Source organism: Dysidea avara, chromosome 4 (assembly GCF_963678975.1).
Source record: "Dysidea avara chromosome 4, odDysAvar1.4, whole genome shotgun sequence".
NCBI lineage: Eukaryota > Metazoa > Porifera > Demospongiae > Dictyoceratida > Dysideidae > Dysidea > Dysidea avara.
Window position 1 is genome coordinate 9,731,267 of NC_089275.1, and position 12,711 is coordinate 9,743,977.

The window sequence follows — 12,711 nt, forward strand, 5'->3', positions numbered from 1 at the left end:
TACAATGTATAGTTTATGTAGGTGTGTGTCAAGTTTTTTGTGTATGTTGTATGTTGTGGAAGCACCCTTGTACAGGCTTAGCCTTTGGTGCAGCCATGATGTATATAGCTTGGCAGCATCCAGTTTGGTAGCTATGCATGGATATCACATCTTTTCTGTGTTTTTTTCTACAAGAACAAATAGAAACACCATCAAATAAATGAATTCCAATATTTATGCATATAGATATCACATCTTTTTCTTTGCTTTTTTTCTACAAGAACAAAGAGAAGCACTATCAAATAAATCAATTCCATTATTATTACACAATGAACTAATAACTTGTAAGTAATATGAACTGTATGCGTGCATGCATGTGTAGCTATACACTGAATGTTCTAATAGGGTGACTGTTCTATTAGAATATCTCGATCTCGCATTTGCAACACGTAGTTGGGTTTCGAATCATAACTCAGTGGTTTGTAATCCAATTCTTCTGTACTACTGGAAGGACTTTCCATGATGATTATTCCAGCTACATACTGATTTTCAGCTCATTGCTCTAAGCGGTTTGCCTGGTAGATACGAAAACTAATAGTTTTTTATTCATAAAAATCGATTGCGTAATTTTGACACAGGTCGGGTTTTGTGTCATATCTCCGTGGTCTTTATTCCGATTCCTTTCAAACCACAAAAAGGCACTCCTACGATGGTTGCTCCATCTACATATCAATTTTCAACTGATTCCTCAAAGGAGTTTACCCTGTAGGCGTGACAGACCTTCGACCTTATTTTACGCAAATAATCGGTCATAACTCCGTGAATGTTCATCGAATTCCTACCAAAGTTGGTACACAGATCCGCCTTAATGAGCCCTTTAAGTGTGCCAAATTTCAGCCCGATCCGAGCACGCATTCGTGTTTTATGGCGGATTTTGCGAATGTGAGAAATGAAGAAGTAGAAGAAGAAGAAGAAAAAAACGAAGAAATTAAAACGAAATTTTGTTCGCTCGTATCTCGGAAATGGCTGGAGCGATTTTCTTCAAATTTGGTGTGTAGACTCCCCTTACCGGCCGGCACCTCTCTAGCAAATTTGGTTCCAATCGGATAAGGGATCACAGAGCTACATAGGTGTGAAAATTGCGTTTTCTTTCTTCCTGTTAATATACTCACGGGTGGCACTCCGGCTTCTTGGGCCGCACGACACACTACCGTGTGTCTTGATTTGGATGTAAAAAATGATATTGAACTTTAAAAATTCTATTCCACCATTCCAATCCACTGTTTATACACTCCCGAAAATGAATTTAGTTAACTAGTGCAAATACAATTCACCTAGTATGTGGTCTATATAAAATAAGTACAAAAATGTTAAATGACTCCTGTAACAAATGGCTGCTTAAAATTCTATGAGCAATGTTACAAAACTATTTACATGTAAAATTGTGTGTATCTTGAAATAACTAATTATAAGTCGGTCAGTTTACAGCCACAATGGCTGGAGATCTGTACCGCACATGAACTCTTCTGCAAACCACTTTTTGTCACTACCCTTTTGTTGTAGTATCCTGCAATCACCCACAGAAAGTAGCTTTCTTTTGGGAAGTTTCTTCTTCAAATTGGTAATGATATCATTTGAGGTGACCATTACATGTTTTTCATTGTACACGCTATCTTGTGTAATGACTATCAGTGTTAATAGGCCTGGAGAGTTGGTAATGAGACTGGTAATCCCCTTAGTGGTCAGTGATCTAACAGAGATGACCACACGTTCTAATTGACTAGGAGCTGATATGGTTTCCATGAAGTTGTCAGGAACAACAGTTGTTGGTGAATCAATGTACAGCTGCCGTAACTTTTGGTGGCTGACGGACGACAGTGAGAGTGGTTGCCGAACTACATTGGACTCGTAGCATAAACATACCAGCTCCTTACATGCAAGGGTTATGCCTTGTATAACATTCGAATCATTAGTATCTAACCTACAATACCTCAGCACTGGAAAGTTGGACAGAATTGACCAATTAACATTGGCCCTCTCACACATTTCATAACAAAACGTGTCTAACTGCAATGCTTGTAAACTCGTACATTTTTTAAACAAGCGAGTAAGCTGCTGTTTAGATTTGCTGTTACCTATAAAAGCACAAACCTCCATAGACAGGTGTGTCAACTTCATGCTACTCAGTATCGTCCATAATTTTATGTGGCTCTCAACGTTTTCTAACGGTATATGCCCAAGGTTCAATTCACACAAGACTGAGCAATTGCCTGAAGACCCTGTAAACTTATTAGGGATTCAGAATGGAACTCCAGGTCAAGACGTTGAAGATTGGGACATGCAAGAGCTAATTGCTCCAGATGGCCAGAAAAGACTGAATTAGAGTCGTCACAGCCAAAGCTAAATTCTGTCACAAATTTAAGACCTTTGGTAAATGTATTTGTATAATCATCAGAAACTTCTTTCAGTGTAGTAATTTGTGCCTTAACCAGTGATATATCATCGTCTGTCAATGCTAAAAGTCTTCTTCTAAGCCAAAAATTCCATAATCGCTGCACTGCACAAATGGTGTCATAGCCGTTTTACCATAGAACATTTGAAATTCTGGTAAATAAGAAAAAAGATTTAAGGGCGCATGGAAATCACTGTATAACTTAAAACAAGATTCATAACCTTTATGTTGTTTGAAATACACAAACATATCCACTAATAACTCCAGCAAAGATATCTGTATTCCAGCGGGCATCCCATCAGCTACAAACGTTAGTTTTGGTGGTAAAAAGCTGTTTCCTTTCCATTGTCTCACCCACGATTCGCATTGTGAGGACCTGCAGGTACCTCTAGGCACATAAATAGTGAGTTTGTACAAATCCCTGATACCAAGTAATGGTGTGATATCGGCACCGCTAAACTTAACTTCCAGTTTCTCTATATCCTGCATGCATTGTACAGCTTTACTCAGTTTCCGTACGTCTATCTCAGTTCCAGTTGGTATACTAAGTTGAGTTATATTTTTACAATGACTCACCATCTCGTATAGTGCGAAAGGCGTCACGTGGTCCGGGAAGATCAATCTCTTAACGTACTGTCCACAAATTTTCAACAAGTTCATCACAGAATGTTCCTCTCGATGATCATAAAGTGGCCAGACAAACTCACTCCAAAGCGACGATGTTTCACTCACAGCTCGGACTCTCCTCGATACGTAGCGTATTTTCACTAAGTCACGCGTAGCGCGTAAAAATGACATGATGTAAAGTAACAACTCATCGGGAAGAATTAGCAAAGGCGAATACTCTTGGCGTTTAGCCTTGTCCATGCCTTTCTCCTGAGATAAAGCGACTGTGGTCTCCATTGATTTCTGAATATTGGCGCCAAATTTGTTGCCGCAATTTAGCTAGACGTTTCGATCATGGGTTTATGCACATACAAGAAAGAAAAAAAGTCTACCATCACATTGTGACAATATCAACTACAAACTAAATCTAGCCACATGTTCCAACTAGCTGAACGTTCTGTAACAAATAGGTACTGTGGTATGAACAGACTTCATGCATATACACATGATTCTAATGATGTAATGTATGTTATGTAATACATACTGGTTGTACCGGTTTACGTGTGATAATCTAATCAATAGTTGTTGTATAATCCGACATGGTGTCAGAAGTGTAACGACACATGGCCTCATATCAGTTTCCGTCGCCTGAAACTTTTAACTTTCAACGTCCAGATGAATGGTCAAAGTGGAAACGGCGCTTCGAGTGCTTTTGAAATGCGTCAGGCCTCGTCAAGGAAGACGAAGTGCAACAAGTCAGTGCCCTATTGTACTGTATGGGAGAACCAGCGGACAATGTACTCACCTCTACTAAGATTTCTACCGAAGACAGACAGAAATACGCTTCTGTTGTGGGGAAATTTGACGACTACTTTAAAGTGCGTCGTAATGTTATATTGGAAAGAGCTAGATTCAACCGACGAAATCAGCTCCCTGGTGAGTCCGCTGAGCAATACATTACAACCTTATACAGCTTAGTTTCAACATGTGAATATGAAGGACTCATGGACCAATTACTGCGTGACAGGCTGTAGTTGTGTTAGTTTCCTAGGTCACATTGTTGACAAGTCCGGGATTCGAGCAGATCCCAGTAAGACGTCTGCTATTCTCCAGATGGAGCCTCCCAAAAATGTGCCTGAGTTGAGAAGGTTCCTAGGCATGGCCAACCAGCTAGGAAAGTTTTCCCCGCACTTAGCTGAAATTAGTCAGCCACTAAGAGAGTTATTGAGCACAAGACGGTCATGGACCTGGGGACCGGATCAGCAAGCAGCCTTCACACAAGTTCAGAAGGAGTTGTCTCAGCCAACAGTGTTAGCCCTATATGATCCCAAGGCACCCACCAAGGTGTCTGCAGACGTATCATCTTTCGGACTAGGGGCAGTCCTCCTTCAGCAGTTTGATGAACAGTGGAAACCAGTAGCCTATGCATCTCAGTCAATGACAGAGACTGAACGCCGATACGCCCAAATCGAGAAAGAGGCATTGGCTGCCACCTGGGCATGTGAAAGGTTCTCAAACTACATACTAGGAAGAGAGTTTCAAATTTAGTCCGATCATAAACCCATTGTTCCGTTACTAACGTCCAAGGCACTTGACAACTTGCCACCGAGAGTGTTAAGGTTTCGATTACGACTGGCAAGATTTAATTACACTGCTATTCATGTGCCGGGCAAACTTCTCTTTACAGCTGATGCCCTTTCCAGAGCACCAGTAATGGCAACTAGTGTTGACATTGATTCTATGGCACTACAACAAGAAGTAGAAACCTTTATAGAGAGTGTCAGGTGACCTGGTTCCATATTGGAAAGTCAGAGCTTCACTCTCAGTTTGTAACAATTTATTATTGTACAATGACCGTATGTTGTTGTTCCCCTCTCGTTACAGAATGAGACACTGCAACGGCTCCATGAGGGACACCAGGGGATACAGCGGTGCAAGCTGAGAGCAAAGACATCTGTGTGGTGGCCAGGTATCTCTAGACAAATGGAACAGATGATTCAGAATTGTCATACCTGTGCTAAAGAGGTGAACTACCGTAAGGAACCCTAATGCCAACTGAGTTACCTGAATTTCCCTGGCAAGTAGTAGGTTCTGATTTATTTGAGTTGAGAGGTGTTCACTACTTATTAATTGTCGACTATTTTTCACGGTTCTCAGAAGTAGTTAAGATGTCAACCACCACATCGACTGCCATCATAGCAGCAATGAAGCCAATATTTTCAAGACATGGCTTCCCTGAAGTATTGCGTAGTGACAATGGCCCTCAATATGCTTCATTGGAAATGGCTGAATTTCTCTCTAGCAATAACATCCAACATGCTACCAGTAGTCCTCATTACCCCCAGAGTAATGGCATGGCGGAGAGGTTTGTACAGACAGTGAAACGACTACTGAAACAATGTGAAGACTTGAACCTAGCTCTACTCACTTATCGAGCAACACCTTTACCTTCGTATAACCGTAGTCCTGCCGAACTGTTGATGGGGAGGTGTATCAGAACAAGCTTGCCCCAGACTGACAAACAGCTCACTCCGCAATGGCCTTACCTTGAAGAGTTTCGAAAGAGTGACCAAGCACTCAAAATGCGACAGAAGAAAGACTTTTACCGTCACCACCGTGTACATGAACTGCCAGACATTCCTGACAATACTAATGTGTGGGTCACCTCAGGAGAGACCCCAATACAAGGACAAGTACAGTCCTCGGCTGGTGCTCCGAGATCTTATATTGTGGAGACACCAACTGGCAGTGTCAGACGGAATAGAAGTCAATTGAGAGCTGTACCTGATGTACCACATCTCACAATGACTGAGTCTACAACTCCAGAACCTAATAGAGTCATGACTCGTATACGGACTGGTACACAGATTCATCCTCCTGATCGTTTGAACCTGTGAGGGGAGATGTGGTATGAACAGACTTCATGCATACACATGATTCTAATGATGTAACGTATGTTATGTAACACATACTGGTTGTACCGGTTTACGTGGGATAATTGTGTGATAATCTAATCAATAGTTGTTGTATAATCCGACAGGTACCTACAAGTATTCTTTCTTAGCTGACCAACATTCGCATAGTAGCTAACTACTGTAGTGGCTTGCTATCTAGCTATCAGAAGGAATTTTTCCGAGTCGATGTAAAGGTGTTCAATCCTCTGGTTCCTTCGTACTGTTCAACATCTCTACCTCAGTGTTACAGGTGTGCCGAAGAAGAAGAGGATGTATGAAAAGAGAGGGTACGGGAAGCAGAACATGGGACTTTTACTCATTTAGTCTTTTCATGCACTGGAGGAACGGGGTTTATAGGCATATTGCTTCTTTGTTATCTGAGCATTCTGGGCAGTCCTACAGTAGAACACTTGATTGGCTGAGATGCAAGTAAACTTTTTGTTTACTACGATATGCGATCACATGTCTAAGGGGGTATAGGTCCTCATACCATCGTTTTCGGTATAGGTCCTCATACCATCGTTTTCATTCTTCTTTTAAGGAGTCAGCAGTTTGTGTGGAGAGTCGCTTGGACCTGACTGGATGATTTAATTTATTTTGTTTGTTATTGTGCATTGTTTGTTGTTTTGAAAAAAAGTTGTCTTGTTTTTTTCGTTTTGAAAAAAAAGTGAATTTTAATTTAGTTCAAAAAAATCATATTCCAGAACTCTTTACCACCACACTACGTGGTTGAATGTACTTCAGTAAATGGATTTCTAAAGAGAGAATTAAGCCTAGTTGCTCATCTTTAATTTAGCTAATTTGATTATGTTTATTTTTGCAGATGTTCAATTTTCACTGCATTTGTTAGAACACTAGCTACATATAACCACTCATGATCACTGAAGCAACATGATAGATCCCATGCCAGCTTTATAGACTTACTGATAATATTAGCTTCTGCACCTTTAACAATCTAACAAGTTTAGTTTTAGATTATTGGGTTTGTACTCCCTTGTCCCTCATGTACTCTTGTGAAAATGCTAAAATAATGGATGAATATTGCAGGGAGTGCATATGTAAAACACATTTTGACAACTGAAATCGCCTCAAAATCATGACATATAATTTTCACTTTGTAATTTGTGCTTCATCAGCAATGTGCACTTGAAATCTTAAGTTTTGCTGACCTCCATATTGGTCCAGTACTGTTCCATAGCATCACTATTGTTAGAAGTGTGTTATATCTACAGTAACATGTTTTAATTATGTCAAATTTTCTTTTATGGAAATCATTAATTCTGCCGGTATTTCGACACTACAACCATGAAAATTTTTACACATTGGCTAGTTAAAAATGTGAAAATCATATAGTTATAGTTATATATAGTAAAATTTATAAAACCTTTTAGTTTTTAGTTATAGTTTTAGTTATCTTTCTCGATTCTTTTTAGTTTTAGGTTTAGTTTTGGTAAATTATTCTGTTGCGTTTTAGTTATAGATTTAAAGTTTTAGTTAAATATATCTAATCCAAAACAGCCAAGCTGCAATAAAAGAGTGTGGCCCTCAAAAAGGCTATGATGAAAAAAGATGTGAAATCCAAGGTGGCAGCCAAGAAATGGCTGTGATGGTAGGTTAATGGTAAAAATTTTAATAATGACAATTCAGGTGAATTTTGGTCAATTGGCACAAAATTCACCTGAATTGTCGTTATTAAAATGTTTACTATTAACCTACCATCACAGCCATTTCTTGGCCGCCACCTTGGATTTCACATCTTTTTTCACCAAAGCCTTTTTGAGGGCCGCACTCTTTTTTTACAGCTTGGCTGTTTTTGATTAGATTTCACTTCTTTTTGTATTTGTATACCCAAAAGCCGGCCTACGGCTGGCTTTGGGACTTTTTTAACGCATCTTTTTTTCTTTACCACAGGAAGAAGAAAAGATGAAGCAGATGTACTTTAAATATTTCTGATTTTATCAGTAAATGTACAAATTATATCAAGACACGGTAGTGTGTCGTGCGGCCCAAGAAGCCGGCGCGTAACACCCGTGAGTATATTGACAGGAAGAAAGAAAGCGCAATTTTCGCACCTCCGTGGCTCTGTGCTTCCTTGATGAAACAAGATGATTTTTGCTGTGGACATGCCCTCCAACTGCAGCACTCCACATTCCAAATTTGAGCGAAATCGCTTCACGCGTTCCCGAGATATGCGACTTCAAATATTGGCTCAGTTTCTTCGTTTTTTTTCTTCTTCTTATTTTTCTTTTTCTTGTCGCACACTTGCAAAAACAACTATAAAACGCGAATGCCACATCCGATTGCCTTGACATTTGGCACACAGAAGGGGGATATAAAGGCGCATCTCGGCACCAACTTTGGCTGGAATACGATAAACAGGCAAAGAGTTATGAGCGATTGATTATTCACAAAAAATAACACCAATATTAGGCATTCCAGTATCCGAGATTTTTTAATAAAAAAATTCTTCGTATATTCCCCAATAGAGCCCTGGCACAAAATGATAACTCGTGTTTAATTTGGGATTGTTCCGTCGTCCGAGCTCCAATGAGGATGAAAATCGATGTGGGGTTTGTCCACACGCTGATCATCATGAAAATCTTAGTTTTATTGTGAGCGTTACATATAAGTAAGTTCTGTGTTGTTTTGTAATCTTTTCAAACCTTGTAATGTATGTAGAATACTTTAAAACTTTAAAAAACGTACTGTCGGGTTGAAGGTAGTCACTGGTGCTTACTTTAAAGTTACTTCACTCGGGTTAGCGATTTTCAGCTCCAGAGCAATTTTCTGATGGCTGTGTCATCAGCTCAAAAGTATAAACCACTTCAAAGTCGGCATAACAATGCTATAATTGAAACCACAACTGTACCTTAGGTATTGTTGCATCATTGTGGCACCTCCACTTTAGTTGTTTACCTTTATAAGTTGCTGACTTGATGTTTTTACCAACTTGAGATAGCCACTTGCCTATGAGTATACACCACTGTATTGAGAAGTGTGCAGTAGGTGAAACATATTTGCTCACCACAAAGCATACAAAGATCGCTGAGATCCAATAAGACCTGAAGTTACTCTCATTACATGTACAAATTTGCAGCTAGGAGCAACTGCAGTTTCAAGATAGTACAGATTGCTAGATGGCTTCCTGATTCAATTGTACCATTTTTCCTTGTAAAATGTATGGGGAGCCCTGGAGAAAAAATGTACCTTTTTTCAGTTTTTAAGCACTGTGCATGCCAAAGTAGCTAATTCCAACCCAACAAACTATAAATTTCTGAGATAGACAATGAATACTCTATCTATTGAGCATATATATAAAAAGCCCGTTTCTCCAAAATTTAAAAATCGGTCTGGAATGCCTACCAATATGTTGTCATGCCTACAGGGCAGCGTTGAAACCGGGTCGGGTCATCCGGGTCACATTTTCTCCGGGTCATCCGGGTCTGACCCGGTTTACAATTTATCCGGGTCTGACCCGGATTGGATCACGTGAGAAACGAAATTGTTCGTTTGACGACGTGGAAACTTATAAACGCTATCGCGTAGCTCTTTCGTGAGCCACGCCCACTTATCGCATTACCAACATACGCTCAGCCACGCTCATTTGTTAGTAAGTGTAGTATGTAGCACGAAATTGAGGGTATCTATGGTGAGGGGTAGCTATTGTCAGTAGATGAAGACCTTTTTTTTTTTTTTTTTTTGGTCTTCAACCTACAGCTAGGCTGAAGTTGCAATATTTACTCAACACGAATCGAACGTTCAAAATGTAGACTCATTCGCTCGCTCGAGACTAGCCGAAACACGTCTCGGCTTTAATTAATCCGGGTCACATCCGGGTCAAATCCGGGTCTGACCCGGATTGCTATCCAAGTCAGTGGGTCATCCGGGTCAGCAGTAGTGACCCGGTTTCAACGTTGCTACAGGGTAAACCGCGTATGGGAAGAAGCTGAAAATCGGTGGGTGAATAGGTTAACTATTGAACCTCAAACCTTTTGTAGTTTGAAAGAAATCGAGCTAAAAACCAGGAAGATACAACGAAAAAACCAACAGTGTTTAACAATTACGCAATCGAGATTAGCTAATAAAAAAAAACGACTGCTTGCCACGCCTACCAGATAAACCGCTTGGGGTAATGCTTTGAAAATCGTTGTACAGATGGAGTAATCATCTTAGAAAGGCTCATCAATGGTGTAGAAGAATCAGACTTTAAGCCACGGAGTTATAGCACGAAATCCAACTTGGTGCAGCAAGTGCGAGATCGAGATACTCTAATAGAGCAGTCATCCTAATAGAGCAGTCACCCTGAAGAGAATTCAAGAGATCAGCTAGAAACAAGAAACCTGTATAGAGATCAGCTACACACAAGTCACCCTGTAGAGAGATCAGCTAGAAGAAGTTACCTTGTAGGGAGTTCATGCAACTATGGAAAGAGATAGTTCAGCTAGAAGAAATCACCTTGTAGAGTTCAGCTACAAAGAAACCACCATGTAGAGAGTTCAGCTACAAACAAATCTCCCTGTGGAGAGATCAATAGAAGAAGTTACCTTGCAGAGAGTTCAGCTACAAAGAAACCATCATGTAGAGAGTTCAGCTACAAACAAATCTCCCTGTAGAGAGATTAACTAGAAGAAGTTACTTTGTAGAGAGTTCAGCTACAAAGAAACCATCATGTAGAGAGTTCAGCTACAAACAAATCTCCCTGTAGAGAGATCAGCTAGAAGAAGTTACCTTGTAGAGAGTTCAGCTTTAAACAAATCACCCTGTAGAAAGATCAGCTAGAAGAGGTCACCTTGTAGAGAGTTCAGTTACCAAGAAACCACCATGTAGAGAGCTCAGCTACAAACTAGTGACCTTGTAGAGACATCAGCTAGAAGAAGTTACCTTGTAGAGAGTTCAACTACAAAGAAACCATTCTTTAAAGAGCTCAGCTGCAAACAAATCACCTGACAGAATTCAGCTACAAACAAATCACCCTGTAGAAAGATCAGCTAGAAACAGTTACCTTGTAGAGAATTCAGTTACAAAGAAACCACCATGTAGAGAATTCAGCTACAAACTAGTGACCCTGTAAAGACATCAGCTAGAAGAAGTTACCTTGTAGAGAGTTCAGCTACAAAGAAACCATTATTTAAAGAGCTCAGCTGCAAACAAATCACCTGTACAGAATTCAGCTACAAACAATCACCCTGTAGAGAGTTCAGCTACAACGAAACCATCATTTAGAGAGTTCAGCCTCAAACAAATCACCTGTAGAGAGTCAGCTACAAACAAATCTCCCTGTAGAGAGATCAGCTAGAAGAAGTTACCTTGTAGAGAGTTCAGCTACAAACAAATCACCCTGTAGAAAGATCAGCTAGAAGAAGTCACCTTGTAGAAAGTTCAGTTACAAAGAAACCACCATGTAGAGAGTTCAGCTGCAAACTAGTGACCTTGTAGAGACATCAGCTAGAAAAGTTACCTTGTAGAGAGTTCAGCTACAAAGAAACCATTATTTAAAGAGCTCAGCTGCAAACAAATCACCTGTACAGAATTCAGCTACAAACAATCACCCTGTAGAGAGATCAGCTAGAAGAAGTTAACTTGTAGAGAGTTCAGCTACAAAGAAACCATCATTTAGAGAGTTCAGCCTCAAACAAATCACCTGTAGAGAGTCAGCTACAAACAAATCTCCCTGTAGAGAGATCAGCTAGAAGAAGTTACCTTGTAGAGAATTCAGCTACAAACAAATCACCCTGTAGAAAGATCAGCTAGAAGAAGTCACCTTGTAGAAAGTTCAGTTACAAAGAAACCACCATGTAGAGAGTTCAGCTGCAAACTAGTGACCTTGTAGAGACATCAGCTAGAAAAGTTACCTTGTAGAGAGTTCAGCTACAAAGAAACCATTCTGTAAAGAGCTCAGCTGCAAACAAATCACCTGTACAGAATTCAGCTACAAACAATCACCCTGTAGAGAGATCAGCTAGAAGAAATTACCTTGTAGATGGTTCAGCTACAAAGAAACCACCATGTAGAGAGTTCAGCTGCAAAGAAATCTCCCTGTAGAAAATTCAGCCACAAACAAATTGCCCTGTAGAAAGATCTGTTAGAAGACGTTACCTTTTAGAGAGTTCAGCTACAAAGAAACCATTTTGTAAAGAGCTCAGCTGCAAACAAATCACCTGTACAGAATTCAGCTACAAACAAACCACCCTGTAGAGAGATCACCTAGAAGAAGTTACCTTGTAGATCGTTCAGCTACAAACAAATCACCCTGTAGAGAGACCAGCTAAAAGAAGTTACCTTGTAGAGACTTCAGCTGCAAAGAAATCACCCTGTATAAAATTCTGCCACAAACAAATTGCCCTGTAGAAAGATCAGTTAGAATAAGTTACCTTGTAGATAGTTGCTCCAGTCACAATTTACTCTTCTTGTTAATTCCTAGAAAAGCAGTTTTTCCACCTTCCAATGAGTGCTAAAGATGTAACTGGGGCGTGCTTCAGCACCTCATGCACACACACACATCATAAATTCACCATTGTATATGAAGCATACAGCGTACATAAAATGATATTGTGTATGTCAGATGCATCAAACAATAGTTCAACACAAAGCAACAGAAAACTGACCAAATAAATCACTTTGTTAAACTTATGTCACAAGCTCTGCAAGATGAGTAACTATGTTTTATGTACGTATTGTATGTATACAAGTTACACAAACGTGCAGATGAATTACAAGTTT